The sequence below is a fragment of the Etheostoma spectabile genome, unplaced genomic scaffold (genome assembly GCF_008692095.1).
Source record: "Etheostoma spectabile isolate EspeVRDwgs_2016 unplaced genomic scaffold, UIUC_Espe_1.0 scaffold00003495, whole genome shotgun sequence".
Taxonomy (NCBI): domain Eukaryota; kingdom Metazoa; phylum Chordata; class Actinopteri; order Perciformes; family Percidae; genus Etheostoma; species Etheostoma spectabile.
Window position 1 is genome coordinate 33,785 of NW_022603036.1, and position 21,278 is coordinate 55,062.

A 21,278-nucleotide genomic window follows, 5' to 3' on the forward strand; every position below is an offset into this window, starting at 1 on the left:
TAGATATAGCTTATAGAGATTTGTGCATGGTTAAAACATGTTCTCACGTTGTGAATAAGGGTTTGAAATTGAGCCTAAAGTCCGTAGGGTCCATTTCCCGAGGAACATTAGTTTCCTCTGCTCACTTTTGAGACAAAGTAGATATTTTTAAACCCCCACACATTCAGTCGGGTCCGCTATGTCGTTTTTTTTTTTTTCCGTTTGATAAGAGCCGTATTTCCCTTTTTGCATATTCTTCCCCTCCTCGTTACTGTCCATTAGAAGCTGCTGCTCATTGGGCGAAACATTTGGCGCATGCGTCTTCTCATCTCTGCATCAGTAAATCTGTGATCGATAACTTGGTCTATTTGAGAAAGCCGTGAACGTGCACTTATCCCAGCTATCTACACCTGGCTTGACATAGCTTCCCCTGTTAATCCTGGCTCGGCAAACGTGCAACCGATGAAGCCGCGATGAGCAGGTCACACTAAGTCAAGCTGCGCTTTTTCATTTATCCTGGATATCTTTATTCTACTTTCGAGCAACAGGCCCCTGGTTTAAATATATTTTCGGTTGATGCCTTTACAAATGTAATGACGCACTTACGCCACAAGAGGGAGTATCGTTAGGTGAGCGCTAGTTGGAACAACGGCTTCCGTCCCTCAGACAGAGGACAGCCTGCCGAACGGACGCTACTAATGTGTCCTGTTGCTTTTTCCTGCATCAAAACAGGTCCGTAAGTGTGTGTTACATCACCAAAATATGTTTCGAAGCACTATAAAACCATTTAGAACATTATCTGAGAAGAATTGAGGCAGAAAATGTGTGTTTTATTCGAGTTAGAAACTTGTGTTTCTATACACTTGCAAAGTTTTGCTAGCTCCGGTATCTAAACGAAGTCACAAGATGGCGGCCCTAATGTCGTACTTTTGTTGATTTTTGCTGCAGCTCCTTGACATCGTCAGTGTGTAGTTGTAACAATGTAATGTTTATTAAGGTTGAAGAGAGAAGCAAGTTAAGATGCTTAACTACAGCTAGTAAATGTCAGAGAACAAATTAAGATTATAACAATGTTGAGTTAAAGAACAGATTTGTAAATTCATATACTATACGATGTTCCATGTTGACACCAGTTCCACCAAACATCCTGTCAGGCATGGAGGGGTCTCGGCAAACACCGGACCATGTACACCATCAATGATAAGGTGCAGGGCACACATCGTCAGACCCAGTTAAAGATTCAGCAGCAAGACACAATCAAAGGTGGTGTCCTGTCACCAGTTTCACTAAACTGCTGGACCAGACTATGTGCAAATATGGGCGTGTGCTAATCCATCTGATCAAGATTACGCAGGAGGGGCATTAACAGGTAAGGTTCTCTCACTATTTCCGACAACCGCAACAACCTATTTCCAATCCCTGGCAGCATGAAAGGGTGATTGTGTGGGTTCATTCCAGGTGATTTTGTGTCCTCAAACAATTGTGTAGGTCTACTCCAGGGGCCTGTTGCACGAAACTAGGATAAGGGATTAAGCTGGGATATTCAAGTTATCCTGGATGAATTTAGCTTGGACTCGGTTGCACAAAACCAGATTGAATTAAGCCCAGCCAAGTAACCATGGAGATTTAGGCTGAATCCCATTTCTCCATTTTACCCCTACCCGTTGGCCCTTACCCCTACCCCTTGGCCCTTGAAACCAAGGGGTAAGTGGTAGGGGTGAAAACATACCCCTATGAAATGGGACACCACTTGGTGACATCACCATGCAGTATTGAGCACAAACCTCCAAGATGCCGTCTCTGTCTGTTGATTGTGTGGGTTTGGACAACAGTGTCATATGGATTTAAATATTTATATATTTTAGGTTCACTTTGGTGGTGCAGAGGCAGATGTTCTTATCTGTGTAGTACTTAGGTCTGTTTGCAATACATATGTGTATACACATGTATCATGTATACATACATACATATACACCTTGTATACATGGTGTATACATACATATACACCATGTATACATGGTGTATACATATACACCGTGTATACATGGTGTGTGTATATCAGTTTCAGTTATCACCGTTTTGAATGTTATTGATGTTCACAAGAACATTTTGTTGACAAAAATCTGTCTTTATTGGTGATAAATTGAACATAACAGGCAAAAACGTTACATAAAATTATGTTACAGAACCATTATCAACTATTAGAACCATAACTAACATGTCGCACACATAAAAAGGCTTCAAATGTGTAAAACTAAAAAATACAAACAAGACCACAAATAAACAAATTAACTACAGCTGTTCTGATATTCCAGACCAGTCTGAAGCCTGTTGGCCAGTAACCCCCCCCCCCCCCCCCCCCCTCATATTTTATCAGTGTCCCATATCAAAACCAACAACAATATACAAGTGCATGAACAATGAACAGGAATTAATTACAAATGATTACAATAATACAGTACCAATGCAATAATGAATGGGTACAACATGAACACAGGATTTAGGAAACGTCTGCGTTTTCAGCCCCAAACTGGACCAGCTCCTGTGTCCTCCTGTGTGATACAGGGCGGTATATGTGAAGCACGTAGCGATGTATCGTAGACCGTTATTATTAATATATATATATAGCTATACAATCTATGCGATGTATACAGTCCATTCAAGGCAGAAATATGTGGGACTGTTCAACGTTAGCGTTAGTGATTAGCGTTAGCATTGCAAGCTAGCGATTTTTAAAAAGTTTCAGTTAGGAACATGGTTGCTAGTATACATGTACAGGACTGCATAGACCACAAAACAAGACTGTCGTAACTTTTTAATCAATTATTTAAGCCGAAAGTACTTACATTTTTGTGTCTCTCTGGTCAACGGGCAGCCATTGATGCCTGTGTGTTTTCAAGTGAGGTCGCGTCCACACTAGGTTTCAAGGGCTATACAGCCCTTGGTCTATCCCCTACCCCTCGGTCCTAATAGGTATTGGGACAGCACTAGGTCCCGCGTGAACGCGCAAAAGCTAGGGGTAGGGGTAAGGGGTAGGGTAAGGGGAATGAATGGGATTCAGCCTTATTCTTTGCGGCTAGCCTGGTCCAGAGCAGGCTAAGATTAATCCTGGAGTCTCATGTGTCAAATCAGCTGCCGTCTGATCCGAAATAAACGTGTTTAACAGTTATTCATTGTCTTCTGCATGTGTTCTGCTTTATTTTTATTAACATGCATTAGCCTACTTGTCACTTTTGTTTTCGCGAGTTTGATTTAAACCCTACTACATTTGTTTAGATGTTAGGAATGGTTGCACTGGCACACTGATGTGGAGTGGGACTTTTCCCGGTGGGACGGTACTATGTCGAGGCTGCCTGGCGTGCGACCGCTGCCCGGTGGCCGGGGGCCGCCGCTGCCCGGTGGCTGCTGCCCGGTGGCCGGTGGCTATTGCCTGCCAGCAGACTTGCGAGTCGCGTCAGTGTCCACTCTCTCTGTAAAAGTAGAGATGAGCGGCACAGCGTCCGTGGTCTCAGCTTCAGGTTTATAAAGGACGCGCTCCGGAGATTAAGTGTGACGATATTAATGTAGCGATATTCCCAGATGATAATAATGGCAGACTGGTCAGAGACCAATACGTTCATGATTTCATTTTCTTTTTGCTTGTCCTTCTCTAATAAAGGGTAGTTTGTGTTACTCCTTAATAAGTGGGCCTATTGTTTTTTGTTATAGCTTACATTGGTTTCATAACCTTCTCAATTAGTCTCCCATCCCTGGACCAATAACGTGGCCTATGTACAGCACGTATGTAGTGTAGTTTACATTCATCACACTGGGAACACCACAATGCTTCTTAATCTTTTTATTTTGGTGCGGTCACTTGTCAGAAGAATAAAAAAACATGAATATTTTTTTTCACATATGCTCACAGCGTGTATTAAAGTCATTTACTATTTTTTCTAGTTGTTGTCCCTTTCTGATTGTTCTGTATGAACATTAATTGTACAAAGAATTAGATATAGCTTATAGAGATTTGGGCATGGTTGTAAAACATGTTCTCACGTTGTGAATAAGGGTTTGAAATTAAGCCTAAAGTCCGTAGGGTCCATTTCCCGAGGAACATTAGTTCCCTCTGCTCTCTTTTGAGGCAAAGTAGATATTTTTAAACCCCCACACATTCAGTCGGGTCCGCTATGTCGTTTTTTTTTTCTCCGTTTGATAAGAGCCGTATTTCCCTTTTTGCATATTCTTCCCTTTCTCGTTACTGTCCATTAGAAGCTGCTGCTCATTGGGTGAAACATTTGGCGCATGCGTCTTCTCATCTCTGCATCAGTAAATCTGTGATCGATAACGTGGTCTATTTGAGAAAGCCGTGAACGTGCACTTATCCCAGCTATCTACACCTGGCTTGACATAGCTTCCCCTGTTAATCCTGGCTCGGCAAACGTGCAACCGATTAAGCCGCGATGAGCAGATCACACTAAGTCAAGCTGCGCTTTTTCACTTATCCTGGATATCTTTATTCTACTTTCGTGCAACAGGCCCCAGGTAAACCGGTTACTCTCACAATCAAAATAAATAAATAAATGAACACTAAAAAACAAAACAAAACAGTATTTGTTGTATATCAATTTTATGGTATGAACATTAGCTTGTGACCTTGTTCAGCTTGCCTGTTACAACCTAGCTTATTAGTGTAAAGGGAAGTAACAAAAACAGTTTTTTGCTAGAATCAAGGTATTTATTAACATATGAGTTACATGGATTAACAGAATCACAGGTGCACAAACTACAAATGAAAAAAGGGCCTGTGGATGCTGGTTAAAACCAATAAACGAATTTAACAAGAAGAGGACTCTTCAGAGTTAAAAAAGTATAGAAACAAAACATTACTAATTAGTCCTGCTTTTAAACAAAACACAAGAAAACCAGTAGCTCTAAAACTTGTGACTAACAAGAAATCTACAAATTTGTAACAATTTTTTCAGTTTTTAAAGCTAAAACCTGGTCCAGTCTCCCATGTAGTCTTGCAGCGGGTATTTAACACATGTTCAACATGCTTTCAGCAAAGCCTTCAACCAGAAATTGCTCTCGTTCGGATGATCATATAATATATGTAATAATGTGTAACAAACCTGCCTTTCCATCCGTAAACAAACTCAGAATGCATCATGGGAGATCTACTGAAGGCACAGGCTTATCTCTCCATTAGTACATGTAAAGGACCTCAGCGTGTGTGTGTATTTCAGGCCTGTGTGTAGTGTTTCTAACAAAAACTGAGTGTAAATTGTAATTTTTCAATAAAATAATAAAATCAATAAAAAGTATAAATTATCATACATTTTTTGCTGTCTCTCTCTTTTAAATTTAACTGCAGATGGATACAAAGAAAAAACAACGTGCAGTATTGGAGATTTTCTATTAAACACAGTCTTGATTATTTATGTTTTCAGGGTTATCCCCGCCACAAGTCTAAGAACCTAAGCTGAATGAACGTGAAATGTGGCAATAAATGCCAAAAACAGAAAAAAGCACCAAACTGAGTTTTCTCAAATCTAATGATTGTAAGTTGACTTCTTCATCCATTTTTGATTTTAACACAGATATTGTAATAATAATAGACCGAAATGATGTCAAATTGCGTATTCTTTTTATTAAAAAAACATGAAAAGGTTTTTGAGGAAAGACTCCTAAAGCTTTCCGCCAAATATGTGCACCTAAGCCTTAAACACTGGTTTACTCAATCAATTCCAAATAACAGTTTCATTAACTACTAGTAATCGGTATTGGCGCAAAAATAAATCCCTAATTGATCCCCGTCGATCCCTAATAAATGCCACAAATCACATCAGTGTCCGGCTATCCTTAGACTGCTAACTCGCAGTTTCTTTTCCAACTACTACAGCCTTTATTACTACTCCTATCATGGAGCCATCTTTAATGTAGGCCGTTTTGTCCTCTCTTTGCAGGGCATGTGAAGCAAAAAATTCATGCTATCTTATTGATGGAAAGACACTAAGAACATTTACTGAAGTCTTTATTTTCTCTCTCTAAAAGGTCCCGTTAACCCTCTGAGGACAAAAGGCGCACTGGTAATTCCACACAATATTTAACAAAACTTCTATTCAAAAAGCAATATTACAAAATTTTATTTGACATTTATTTACTATTCAAACATATATAACCTAAAGACTTTGGTAAACTCATTTCAAGCACCAAAACAAGTAGTACAACACGTCACAAGTTGAGGTTTGTTTAAAAAAGAGATTTGAGGAATCTCAAAAAGCAAACTTCTACTTTAGCGCCAAATTATCTTGTTACACATTGCTACAGAAAAAAAAATGTGGGCGTCACTGTATGGAAAGCTGAGTTTGTTCTGAACGTTTTGATGTAAAACACATGGGAGCAGTTGCATGTCAAATACCCTTAAAGGTACATTTAAAACAAAAGACATGTGAAAATGCCCTTATATCCTTATTGCACATTGTAATGATTTTGTACCACCAATTATAACCTTTATTGGTACCGTAATTTGACGTGCTAGCAAGCTAACCTTAGCTAGCTAACAGCGGCAGTTTAACCATATTGGCAAATAAGTTATAAGCTACAATAACGTTACATGTGTTGTAGTATATTGTTGTTTGTGTTAAACTATTGTGCCACTGTAGAAGACTTAAGTGTTAAATGTGTGATCTTAACAATTTGTATATATTCTGATGTGCACGTCTAGGGGCGACGACGGCCATCAGACCGTAGAAGGATCCCCTGGAGAGTCTGAAGTCCCCCCTCATGTCCCTATCCCCATCTAACTAGCTACGGCCTGGGGGGAGCCTGCAGAGCTACTGACTAATTTTTAAAATAAAATTATATTAAAAGAATTTAACTTTGTTATTTTTTGTATTACACGTTGCATGACTGTAGCAAGCATATAATGTTAGTGCATATACAAATAGAGGAATGGGATCTATTTACATGTAAATTCTGTTACCTCTGCTTTCACTATTGCATTGTCATGGTATGAAGACCATTTAGAACCAAAATACAACCTAAAATAACAGATGTAATGATGTTTTGTCTATTAGGTAAGTTGTAAGGGTAGTGCTTCACAACAACAGTCTTATCTATGGGCCACAAGCATGTCCTCATGAAACCAATATGTGGCTGCGAACAGGATTGTGAACATTTTAAACTCTTCTGTGGACATTGTGTTGAAACGTTGTGTCTGTGCAGAAGTCATGTCAGTTTTCATGCTACCTCACCCTCTTTTTTCTCCACTCTATCCTTCTCCATTCAAACCTCTCACCCCAGCTCTGTCCCTACTGTGTCCTACATAAAGATGCCTGGATCGACTAAAAAGTCCTGTATCTCTTGCCCTACCATGATTGGCGTGGCAAGAAAGAAGTGCCACCTTTGTGGAAGAGAGCAGCCATACAAGGCAATTAAAATGAATAAGTTAAAAAAAAATTGAAGAAAAACCACCAACAAAGGGCAATGCCGTAAAGGCACTGGATAGTGCCTTTATTGATGTAAGCATGTTGAATTAATTTATTTTCTAGTTAATTGTTCATTCAGGTATCTGTATATGCAAACAATAAACATGTCATGTTTTGTTCTTGATTTGTTACAGTTACATAAATTGAAAGCAGTGGGGTTCTACCCCCTGCCGCTGGTGGCGAAGCAGAGGAACAAGAAATTTAAGGCCCAGCTGCTCCACCTGGCAGCCATCCAGGGAGACGATGAAGGCCTTTGCAACAGTTAAAGTGGTCTTCGAGTCCGTCCTCAACTGTAAGCATACTTACTGTACATACATTCAGTTTGTAAACGAAATAATACATTTCTCCTACTTTATTGAACCACATAACAGTACATTCCTTGTCATGTTTTACAAGGCCTACAGATTTTACTTTTTTCTTGTTTAATTTACATTTCATAGGAATGGTTTGTGGACAATTCATTGACATCCAATGTTATGGTGGTGTTTTTTTTGCCCTGCAGTCAGAGTAAAGTAACATATAAAGTTACATATATGCAAATTATATTTGTAGTGTTTATTTAAGCAATGAGCCCCAAGATAGAGCACAGGTTCCAATTTAACTAATGGCGTTCTTAGGCACAATGAAAGCTGTTCCCCTTAGTTGTTGTAAAATCAGTGGAACCAACAACCTTTTTGTCATTTAATTTTTTTACTACACATACCTGGAATTAATACTAAAGTTACAGCAAACAGAAAGTGGATTTTTTTTGTCCTAGATAATCATTCTTCCGCCAAGAAATATATTCCACTTCATTTTACCTATCAGGGATTAGTTTACACACATAGCTGACAAGAGTACATATACACTAGAGCAGTGGGCAGCCCTTGATCTAGCACCGTCTGTGCAGTTGGGGGGTAGGTATTTTGCTCAAGGGCACCTCATCCATGGATGTTGATGTGGTTGAGTCCCCCCACCCACGTGTCTCCTACCAGTCGGCCACCCTTCGATCACAAGAAAGGGGCTTTGTTGTGATATGATAAATAACACTATGCAGGGTTTCTAATTAAATGTACTGCAGTAAGATAATACTTTATTCATCCCACAATGGGGAAATTCCCTTGTGACAGCAGCATTTTCAACAGTAAAAAAAACACCAAAACAAACAAGCCAACAATAGGCAAACAACAGACAATGTGCAAAAAGTACTGAATGAATGTGAAGTGGCATTTTTATAAAAGGGTATTGTAAAGTAACGTTAGGTGGCCATAGTACAAAACAATATTCAAATGTAAGTGAACAAGTGATGTGAAATTAAATAGAAAAATATGTAATGAAATATAGTAATATCTGTAATTAAATAATTTAGTAACATCTGTAATTAAATAATATAGTAATATATGTAATTAATGAAGGACCTGCGGTACCTCTCCTTCTTACACCGGGGGTGTATCAGTCTGCTGCCGAAGGAGCTGCTCCGGGACCCCACAGTGTATATGTTTCAATACTGTGTGTAAGGAGTTCTGTGATATTATAAAGGCATTATCATGTGCATACAATTGTTTTGAAAATGTATGCAGTATTGCTAAATAAAATATTGCAATACTCAAATGTATTGATTTGAAAAATGGTATATAACCATTACAAAAAAAAGGTATAAATCAAGTTAATTAATAATAGCATACAATTACAAATAAGGTGCACTATGAATTTTGAGGTAAAAGTTTTAAACCTGACAACTTACATTTTATATGTATTCCATAGTGCCTAAGCCTGCTGCATCCACCCCTCTTACACGTTACCCCAGCACTCCCATCCTGGCTCCCCCTCCCCTCACCAACCCTCATGACTCCTACCCTGCCTCCCCCTATAAATTCTACTCTCACCCTGCCTTCCTCTGCCCTCACCACTCCCACCTTACTAACCCTCCCCACTTCCACTCTAACTGCCCCTATCCTCTCCACTCTCCCCCTACCTCCTCTAACCCTCACTACTTCCACCCTACCTACCCTTCCCACCCTACCTCCCCCTACCCTCACCACTCCCACCGTACCTCCAACTACCCTCTCAACTCTCACTCTACCTCCTCTTAACCTCACCACTCCCACCCTACCTACCCTGCCCACTTCCACCCTACCAGCCACTGCCACCACTCTACCTGCCTCAGCTGTACACTCACCGGCCACTTTATTAGGTACACCTGTCCAACTGCTCGTTAACACTTAATTTCTAAGCAGCCAATCACATGGCGGCAACTCAGTGCATTTAGGCATGTAGACGTGGGGCGTTTCTCAATATGTGTTCTTCTATGGACTTGTGTCCTTGTGTTCTTGTGAAACGTCATGTTTGGTGGCCAAAGTACTGACCCAATACACAAGTTAGCATTTCGCCAAGAACAGTTAAAATCCCCGGATGTGATCTCGACACGCCCATTTTACCGAGGATACATCGGATGGTGACTTGTGTGAACTTGGCCGGGCAGGTATCCCAGCATTCAATTCGGGTGTAAAGCGCTTATGGTTTCCGGTACACATATTTTCACAATTTACGTCTATTATTAAATCAATAAATTCATTTTTAAGATGTTTTAAGGCGAGAAATCAGCTGTGTAGATTTTGAATATAGGCAGTTCAACAAAAATTGACGGTGAATTAAAAAAGCCTTCGGAGTTTGAAAGCTCCGCAAACCCCGGCGGGCGAGCTTGCTACGCCAGCCGGGAATGACTCTCGCGAGCCGGTCCGTCAGTCAGCTCACAGCTCACAGACCCCTCTGGCCCCACGTCTAGACAGACCACTCTGGCCCCACATTTAGACAGACCACTGCAGCAAAGCCAGGTCCACAATTGTAAGATATTTTAAACAATTTTTACCGCTGTTATATAAATCTGTCCTCCTCATCCCTTGCTCTCCTGCCTCTCAGGCTCCTCTTATGCTTCTCGGTAAAGTACCGACGGCAGTGACTAACTTTACCCAGTCCATCTATAATTTTAATACCTATTTTAACGTTTCTTTTCTGATTTCAATTAAACTTGAATCCCGAACAATGTTACAAGGATTTTTTCCCCGCCGTTGTCGGTATTCATATAGTTATTGGCCCGTGATACTTATTAGCACTTTAAATGAAACCTGGAAGACTGAACAACAAAACAAGGCGGTGTGAAGGGTGACCGTCCATGTTTTATTATGAATACACACATCAAAGCTAACTATAAAGTGGCAAGCGCCCTCTTTGCTGGGGGTGTTGCGCAATAACAGGAAGAACGCTTCGTCTCAAAACTGTCAACAGCGTTTTGTTTGCTTCTGAACTTGCGAGTTCAGTCTTCCAGGTACAGCTAGCAAGTACGGTCTCCCAAAGAACACAAGTCCGTTCTTTGCTTACTTGGTATTGAGAAACGCCCATGGTCAAGAGAATCTCCTGCAGTTCAAACCGAGCATCAGTATGTGGAAGAAAGGTGATTTGAGTGACTTTGAACGTGGCATGATTGTTGGTGCCAGAAGGGCTGGTCTGAGTATTTCAGAAACTGCTAATCTACTGGGATTTTCACGCACAACCATCTCTAGGGTTTACAGAGAATGGTCCGAAAAAGAAAAAACATCCAGTGAGCGGCAGTTCTGTGGGCGGAAATGCCTTGTTGATGCCAGAGGTCAGAGGAGAATGGCCAGACTGGTTCGAGCTGATAGAAGGGCAACAGTGACTCAAATAACCACCCGTTACAACCAAGGTGGGCAGAAGAGCATCTCTGAACGCACAGTACGTCGAACTTTGAGGCAGATGGGCTACAGCAGCAGAAGACCACATCGGGTGCCACTCCTTTCAGCTAAGAACAGGAAACTGAGACTACAATTTGCACAAGCTCATTGAAATTGGACAATAGAAGATTGGAAAAACGTTGCCTGGTCTGATGAGTCTCGATTTCTGCTGCGACAGTTGGATGGTAGGGTCAGAATTTGGCGTCTACAACATGAAAGCATGGATCCATCCTGCCTTGTATCAACGGTTCAGGCTGGTGGTGGTGGTGTCATGGTGTGGGGAATATTTTCTTGGCACTCTTTGGGCCCCTTGGTACCAATTGAGCATCGTTGCAACGCCACAGCCTACCTGAGTATTGTTGCTGACCATGTCCATCCCTTTATGACCATAATGTACCCAACTTCTGATGGCTACTTTCAGCAGGATAATGCGCCATGTCATAAAGCTGGAATCATCACAGACTGGTTTCTTGAACATGACAATGAGTTCGCTGTACTCAAATGGCCTCCACAGTCACCAGATCTCAATCCAATAGAGCATCTTTGGGATGTGGTGGAACGGGAGATTCGCATCATGGATGTGCAGCCGACAAATCTGCGGCAACTGTGTGATGCCGTCATGTCAATATGGACCAAACTCCCTGAGGAATGCTTCCAGCATCTTGTTGAATCTATGCCACGAAGAATTGAGGCAGTTCTGAAGGCAAAAGGGGGTCCAACCCGTTACTAGCATGGGGTACCTAATAAAGTGGCCGGTGAGTGTAGATCTCAGCAGGAAGAAAAAGGAGAGGAGAAAAAGTAATGGTAGGAAATGTATTGAAAAGTTGTTAACCAAATAGAACAGAGTGGAAATGTACAATGTAGCATAATACTTTGTAGGACATACATATTTATTTTCTGCATTTGTGATTCTTTAGCTTTCAGTAGGATATATACTCACTCAAGTATATCTTCATTTCAGACTGTTCCTATTGCCACCAGGAAATCGTTGATGGCAATGTCCTTCGTGAAAGACATCAAAAGGTTTGTATAGGAGGGAAAAATGAGTGCATTACCAGTAGATTGGCTATTATTTCAGTTAAAGTGGGGTAGCATACTGGCTAAGGAACTATGCTAGCATTAATTAACCAGAAAAGTTGTGGGTTCCATTCCCAGTTGTCACTGTTGTGCCTTTGAACAGGACACTGAACTTCTACAGTAGTTGATCTTGGGGAAGCTGGCCCTTGCAATAATTGACATATGGAAGTTGCTTTGGAGAAAAGTGCTACATACAACTACAAATTCAATTCCAAGAAATTACCACTGCATGAAAATGCAAAAAAAAAAAAAAAAGTAAAATATAATATGAGTCATTCCGTGTTAAATCAGATAAAAATCCTTGAAAATGTTTGGTGGACAATCTCAGATTTAGCTCAAAGTTTGTTAACCTAACATTTAGGGCCCAAAACTAAGACCTGTTAAATTCCAATGTTTTCACCCTTGACTTTTATCATTTTTACAGTCTCTGAAATGCCTTATCTTTAACCTTCACAAACTTATTAGGGTGGAACACAGACATGTTCTTGGTATGATTGGACCGTTATAATGTTGTACTGCATGCCAATTAGTTTCATATAAGGGTCTGATATGGAAACATGTAAAACTGGTGATATTGAGGGCCTTGTGATTTAATTTTGCAGAACTTAAGTCAATGAACAGCATTCATACATAGGTGTTGCTATTGTCAAGGTGGGACAAGGCAGAGTGAATTGTCATAGAGTGCTTTGGCACCAGCACTATGGAGGTTTTAAAGCACGCTGGGACAACTGCCTGGGCTATTGACAGATTAAATATGTCAGTCCAAACCTCAGTCAACTGCTCAGCACAGGCCCTGAGTGCGCGTCCGGGGATACCATCAGGACCAGCAGCCTTTATTGTAATATTGCGGGGAGAGAGAGGGAGAGCGAGGTAGGAGGCGGACGATGGAGCACTAGAGCGGAGGACCGGAGGACAGGTGAGGGGTCAGGAACTGAGAGGAGCCCCGGCTGGGGAGCGGGGAGGAGACACTGGCACACGGAGGAGCGGAGAGGAGGCTGGTGAAGAGCGGCCGAAGAGCGGATGCTGATACGAGAAGAGGGCGCCGAGGGAGAGGGTCCGGAGCCAGCTGACCGGAGGAGAGGATTACTGAAAAGTAGAGCAAGGAAGGTGAGTACATGAGATGGGACACAAGGGAAAAACGTGAAGAAGTTCAGAATTCTCTTCTGATGAGGTTCACCCGAGTAGCGGAAGCAACGATCAGGTGAAGAATGAGAGCAGGACCGGGGTAGATATACTGTGGCTGATGTAGATTGCAGGCAGGTGTGATTGGCGGGAGCGGGTGATGATGAGCAGGTGTGGCGGAGAGGATTGCTGCTGGCAGACTGGCGGCAGGTGTAGGCAATCAGCTGGCTTCAGACAGGAGAGGGGGAGGAAGAGGGAGAAACAAAAACAGAAAACAGGGGCCTGTTGCACAAAACTAGGATAAGGGATTAAGCCGGGATATTCAAGTTATCCTGGATGAATTTAGCTTGGACTCGGTTGCACGAAACCAGATTGAATTAAGCCCAGCCAAGTAACCATGGAGATTTATTCTTTGCGGCTAGCCTGGTCCAGAGCAGGCTAACAGCCAGGCTAAGATTAATCCTGGAGTCTCATGTGTCAAATCAGCTGCCGTCTGATCCGAAATAAACGTATTTAACAGTTATTGCGTTGTCTTCTGCATGTGTTCTGCTTTATTTTTATTAACATGCATTAGCCTACTTGTCACTTTTGTTTTCACGAGTTTGATTTAAATCCTACTACAGTTGTTTATAGTCAGAAATGGTTGCACTGGCACCCAGATGCGGAGTGGGACTTTTCCCGGTGGGACGGTAGTGTGTCGAGGCTGCCTGGCGTGCGGCCTCTGGTGGCCGGTGGCCACCGCTGCCCGGTGGCTGCTGCCCGGTGCCCGGTGGCCGCTGCCCGCCAGCAGACTTGCGAGTCGCGTCAGTGTCCACTCTCTCTGTAAAAGTAGAGATGAGCGGCGCAGCGTCCGTGGTCTCAGCTTCAGGTTTATAAAGGACGCGCTCCGGAGATTAAGTGTGACGATATTAATGTAGCGATATTCTCAGATGATAATAATGGCAGACCGGTCAGAGACCAATACATTCATGATTTCATTTTCTTGTTGCTTGTCCTTCTCTAATAAAGGGTAGTTTGTGTTACTCCTTAATAAGTGGGCCTATCGTTTTTTGTTGTAGCTTACATTGGTTTCATAACCTTCTCAATAAGTCTCCCATCCCTGGACCAATAACGTGGCCTATGTACAGCACGTATGTAGTGTAGTTTACATTCATCACACTGGGAACACCACAATGCTTCTTAATCTTTTTATTTTGGTGCGGTCACTTGTCAGAAGAATAAAAAAACATGAATATTGATTTACATATATGTTCACAGCGTGTATTGAAGTCATTTACTATTTTTTCTAGTTGTTGTCCCTTTCTGATTGTTCTGTATGAACATTAATTGTACAAAGAATTAGATATAGCTTATAGAGATTTGGGCATGGTTGTAAAACATGTTCTCACGTTGTGAATAAGGGTTTGAAATTAAGCCTAAAGTCCGTAGGGTCCATTTCCCGAGGAACATTAATTCTCTCTGCTCACTTTTGAGGCAAAGTAGATATTTTTAAACCCCCACACATTCAGTCGGGTCCGCTATGTCGGGCTTTTTTTCTCCGTTTGATAAGAGCCGTATTTCCCTTTTTGCATATTCTTCCCCTCCTCGTTATTTTCCATTAGAAGATGCTGCTCATTGGGTGAAACATTTGGCGCATGCGTCTTTTCATCTCTGCATCAGTAAATCTGTGATCGATAACGTGGTCTATTTGAGAAAGCCGTGAACGTGCACTTATCCCAGCTATCTACACCTGGCTTGACATAGCTCCACCTGTTAATCCTGGCTCGGCAAACGTGCAACCGATTAAGCCGCGATGAGCAGGTCACACTAAGTCAAGCTGCGCTTTTTCACTTATCCTGGATATCTTTATTCTACTTTCGTGCAACAGGCCCCAGGACAGAAGAAAAATGCAGGGAAACAATAATACAATAATACTCAAGGCCAGCTGGACCCCGACCAGGGGCCTGTTGCACGAAAGTAGAATAAAGATATCCAGGATAAGTGAAAAAGCGCAGCTTGACTTAGTGTGACCTGCTCATCGCGGCTTCATCGGTTGCACGTTTGCCGAGCCAGGATGAACAGGGGAAGCTATGTCAAGCCAGGTGTAGATAGCTGGGATAAGTGCACGTTCACGGCTTTCTCAAATAGACCACGGTATCGATCACAGATTTACTGATGCAGAGATGAGAAGACGCATGCGCCAAATGTTTCACCCAATGAGCAGCATCTTCTAATGGACAGTAACGAGGAGGGGAAGAATATGCAAAAAGGGAAATACGGCTCTTATCAAACGGAGAAAAAAAAAAAAACATAGCGGACCCGACTGAATGTGTGGGGGTTTAAAAATATCTACTTTGCCTCAAAAGAGAGCAGAGGGAACTAATGTTCCTCGGGAAATGGACCCTACGGACTTTAGGCTTAATTTCAAACCCTTATTCACAACGTGAGAACATGTTTTACAACCATGCCCAAATCTCTATAAGCTATATCTAATTCTTTGTACAATTAATGTTCATACAGAACAATCAGAAAGGGACAACAACTAGAAAAAAAAGTAAATGACTTTAATACACGCTGTGAACATATATGTAAAACAATATTCACGTTTTTTTTATTCTTCTGACAAGTGACCGCACCAAAATAAAAAGATTAAGAAGCATTGTGGTGTTCCCAGTGTGATGAATGTAAACTACACTACATACGTGCTGTACATAGGCCACGTTATTGGTCCAGGGATGGGAGACTAATTAGAAAGTTATGAAACCAATGTAAGCTATAACAAAAAACAATAGGCCCACTTATTAAGGAGTAACACAAACTACCCTTTATTAGAGAAGGACAAGCAACAAGAAAATGAAATCATGAATGTATTGGTCTCTGACCAGTCTGCCATTAATATCATCTTGGAATATCGCTACATTAATATCGTCACACTTAATCTCCGGAGCGTCCTGTAGAAACCTGAAGCTGAGACCACGGACGCTGCGCTGCTCATCTCTACTTTTACAGAGAGAGTGGACACTGACGCGACTCGCAAGTCTGCTGGCGGGCAATAGCCACCGGGCAGCGGCCGCACGCCAGGCAGCCTCGACATAGTACCGTCCCACCGGGAAAAGTCCCACTCCACATCAGAGTGCCAGTGCAACCATTCCTAACATCTAAACAAATGTAGTAGGGTTTAAATCAAACTCGCGAGTATAGGCTAATGCATGTTAATAAAAATAAAGCAGAACACATGCAGAAGACAATGAATAACTGTTAAACACGTTTATTTCGGATCAGACGGCAGCTGATTTGACACATGAGACTCCAGGATTAATCTTAGCCTGGCTGTTAGCCTGCTCTGGACCAGGCTAGCCGCAAAGAATAAATCTCCATAGTTACTTGGCTGGGCTTGATTCAATCTGGTTTCGTGCAACCGAGTCCAAGCTAAATTCATCCAGGATAACTTGAATATCCCGGCTTAATCCCTTATCCTAGTTTCGTGCAACAGGCCCCATGACAGTCTACCTGTCAACTTTTTTTATTAAGTCCAATAATCTGAGATAGAATTTGAGCTCATCCCCATCCCCCTGCTGTTTTGTTGTGTGTTAGACAAGAGTCTTGTTTTGAACTGATGAATTACATTAGTAGCTGCCCTGACTTGGCCAAGCTACATTCATGAATAAAACCCTTGCTTTTGTTATTAAGTTGTTGTTGTTTTTTCCCCTTTTCTAACTTTTTCAAACAAAAGGTTAGGCTTCCACCCCACCACAGTTAAGCAAAGCTGCAATAAAACAACAAGTACATATTTATTAACATTGTTTTCCCTTGTAACAGCCGAAAAGATGACGAAGCTGCAGGCATTGGAGAGGTCACTGAGAAGTTAGAAGAGCTTGTGCTGGCATCCCAGAGCCTTCCAGATATCACTGCAGCAATCAGAGAGCTCACCAACCTGGCTGCCACTCAGAGAGTCATCCTGAATCATCCACAGCTACAGACCATCAAGCAAGGACTCTGCTGTGTTGTTTGTATAACTAAGTATGCAATAGATATTGTCCCACATGAAAGATAATTCTGGATCTATTTTATTTTTTGTGTGACAGAATTTGAGCTTTCCAAATACAAATCATTTTTACATTCTCTACCCAAGATCAGCTGTCTCATCCACAACAATTAACTGCATCTACTGATGCAAACCTTTTTGTACCAGCTCATAGTGTAATGTTACAAAAACAAAGTGTAATGTTTAAGCACTAAAGTTGTACACTTGTTTAGTAAAAATAATAATAATAATAATAATAATTTATTTGACAGGGACAGTGTACATTAATCAACATTGCTGTAAATGCACCAGAATTAGCCAAAAGGCTATTTTTCATCCGTTGTCCCTGGACAGATCTTAAAATTGTCTCCCTAAAAAACAACAACAATAAGAAAATTACAGTCAACAATACAAATAAAAAAGTAGTAAAACAGATAAAACTCTTTAAAACACGTTGATAAATACAGTCTACAAATGTAATACAGACATTAGGGAAAATAAAAATAAAAAAGATACTACACAATAGAGACACAAGTTGCAGCACGGTTGGGTAGAGTGAAAATATTTTCTTATTAATGCCGACATGTCTGATGTGTTATGAACCAGCTTTTTAGATGTTTTTTGAACAGAGTGTAAGTGGTGAGGTCTCTGATGTTCTGAGGGACAGAGTTCCACTCCCGTGCTGCTGTGACTGAAAAGGCACTCTGACTAAATGCACTTCTCCGCAGAGGAACAACACAGTCTCCTCGGGCCGACCCTCGTGTTACTCTCTGTGTGGAGTTCCTAATAAAATAATAAAACACTATCATCCAATACATGAAGAAAACTTTGAGGACAGACGGGATAAATGAGAAAGACAAATATTTTGTCTTTTAGAGTTCATCGAGGAGCCCGTCTTCACACTGTGTTGTCGAAGCATTATTGGTTGCACAACATGTGTGGAACAGTGGCAGGAGACGTCTGTGCACTGTGCAAAATGCAGAGAGAACACAGCGGACAACCACATACTTCAGGTTAATGGTCTGTCAGAGGCATTTTCTGTTCTAAGATCCCTTTTTGAAGAGGAGTAAGATTTTGCAGTGTTTAAGTTTGTTTTATCAATTCAATGTGTCGGTCAGAGTTCTTGTACAAGTGATGTGAAATTGTTTTTGTTGAAAATGTGACTACTGTTCTTATTGACATCACTGTTTTTACTGATTTAAACAGTTTCAAGTCATTTTACTTTTGTCAGTAATTCACATTCTGTAGTTCAAATAGAGCAAATGGTTTTCACACATTGCGCTGAGGTATTGTTATGAGATAGAGCAATGCCTCTTTGTATGGAGCAAAGTCATTGTTAACCGCTCTAGAGAACAAGTTTCAAATGTCTGAATATTTCTCTGCAAACTGATTCTCGACGGCAAGTTTGTCCTGTTCAGTTAAAAATGGATCAACTCCAAAAGTAGAATGGGTTGTCAGTGAAGATCCCAGCTGGCAATATCATATTGTGATGGCAATATCAAACATAAATTATAAATACAGTATTGCATCACTTCAAAGTGCTGCAGAGATAGGTTGCAAGAATCTTAAAAAACCTTAAAAAGGTTGTTCTTTTTAAAACTCTGTAAAGGTCTGCTGCTTCAACTGAATGAGGCAACAGCTCCTGTGGTATTTCTTTTGGACACCCACTGGCAGCCAAATTATTCGGTATACCTTTACCTGTAAAATAAAAGAACATACTGTTAGTCTTAAAACTTGTGAATGTCTGTTGTAATTATTTTTATCTTTGCAGCAATGGTTTATATGACCTGGAATTCTGTGAGCATTCCATGACTCAACCATTCTTGTAAAACCAATCTGGCACAACTGGCCAATCAAGCTGGACACACAGTATCTTCCATGTGTAGTTCCTCTTGATGCACCAACTGCAGAAGGGCTGTCTTCAGTGGATATTGACACGATTGTTCACCTCAGGCCAGACTTGTTCAACTACGTGGTTCTAAAATTGCCACAATGATGACAAATTAGTCAATGTGTTCAGGTGGGTAAAAGAAAAATGTATAAAATAATTAAGTCCCATTGCGTAAAATATGTTTTTTATGGAGATTGAAATCTGTATATTTACCAACTCAGCTGTCAGTATACTTACATAAACATACTGTCCACCTAACTGAACATGCAAATTGGCCGCTGGTCTAGTCAATTTAGTTTTACCAGGAGTGCTGCTTTAAGGAACCTTTCCCCAAATGGACTAACACAAAAAACAAGGTTTGTGAAGTAACCACAACATTAAGTTTGGATAAACTCCAATGTGGTTCCTTCTGCAGCAGTTCTGTATTGATTTGATTTTTTGGTGACATGTGTTGATGTGATGGACAGAGGGGGGGTTTGGTTCTGGCCCCCAGCATTTACACAACCAGCCTGCCACCTGCTGGACAAAGAGTGAAATTGTTTTAATGGTGTTCATACTTGAATTTAAAATGCGTTGTGTTCTTTTGCATAACGTTATAGATAATGGCCTTTAAGATACCAGCTAACGTAATATACTAACAATTATCCTGGCATCAGCCTGCACTTCCACCCCTCTGCCGCCCTAACAAGCTAAATTAGCTAACGTTTGTCTGGGACTGTGTTTGCGCATGCTCTGGAGTGAAGGTTCCATGTTATGTAATGTCATTCACGGTAATGAGGCCCAACAGGAGATGGCATAAACCTTTTTCAGTTTTTCTCTGTCTGTATGCAATCAATCTGGTTTCAGCATGGGCTAACACATTACGCCAGCAAGCTGCGTCTAAGCTCAGTAAATCAGAGCATGGTGCGGGGTTTGCGGTAGCATAAAGAGGTTTCGTCCGTCTGGTTGCAACAGCAGATTTAACACTATTGCATGTCATGCTCAGTAAATTCAAATTCTGTCAACAACGTGTCTCCACAAAACAGAGTAAATCACTAATTTAGGACCTTCTTGTCGAATAATAAGACCAAAATAAATACCAGAAAGACAGACCATAATTCCCTCAACAAAGGATCAGAATACCTTTTATAAACGATTTGCCCGATCATTTTTCAACCACTTTTAGGGGGAAGTGAAGGACACCTTTGTAGGCTTAAAAAAAAATTACAAAAACGTCACAATCACTATCTGTTTTGTGAAAATCTTTAGACAGGATCGCGGGGTGGTCGGCTCCAAGCAGATAATCTTCAAAGACTGTTTTCTGCCAGGCTGGACTGTCCCTTTGCCTCGCCACAGAATACAGTAGAAAAAACACTGTTTCTGCCAGGATGGACTGTCCCTTTACCTCGCCACAGAATACAGTAGAAAAAACACTGTTTCTGCCAGGCTGGACTGTCCCTTCACCTCGCCACAGAATACAGTAGCCTACAGCTGTGAGAAACAGACTCACACTGTCAATAATCACAAACACTGTTTTCTGCTGTTGAGTTATAAAAAGTTATAAACTGTGTGTTATGCAGCCAGGATGGGATTAATGTGCATATGTCTGTGAAGAGGGCAGGATGGCCATTTGTTCCTCACCTTCCCCCCCTGTTTCTCTGACTGTAAAGTATTGATCTGGTCAAGTCTAGCAATAAACATATGGAAAGGGGCTTCCTGCTATACAACAAAAGGTGGTCCTCTCTGTCTCCAGTTCCCTGGGGTTTTAGTCTAGGCTAAAACAATACAATGTTGATTGGAATATGTTGATGTCAGAGTTTCACATTTACACGACATAACCATTTGCCCTGCAACCAAAAGCGACCCCCAAAGGTGCAGACCATCATTGGTCAGCAATGATGCACTCAACATGCTGTCATGACAACAACGGACCAATGAGAAAGGATTTGAATGCACCATGGGAAAAAGAACAGCCCCCCGGTGCAGAAAAATAAAAGTGTGAACTAAGAAGTTTCAGGACTGCTTTCATG

At 41.3% G+C, this 21,278-nt stretch overlaps 1 long non-coding RNA gene across 4 annotated transcripts; it reads left to right on the forward strand.

Annotated features, from left to right (window-relative positions):
* Window positions 1–464: 464 nt before the first annotated feature.
* On the forward strand, window positions 465–17,918 carry LOC116676606 (uncharacterized). Of its 4 annotated transcripts, none has more exons than XR_004328785.1 (6): window positions 465–711; window positions 1,134–1,348; window positions 6,013–7,481; window positions 7,583–7,740; window positions 12,138–13,360; window positions 17,174–17,918. It is a non-coding gene; the product is annotated as an uncharacterized LOC116676606 (long non-coding RNA). The 4 variants fall into 4 exon arrangements; XR_004328786.1 differs by having other exon boundaries at window positions 7,264–7,481; window positions 17,174–17,906; XR_004328783.1 differs by having other exon boundaries at window positions 471–711; window positions 1,113–1,348.
* The last annotated feature ends 3,360 nt before the right edge of the window (window positions 17,919–21,278 follow it).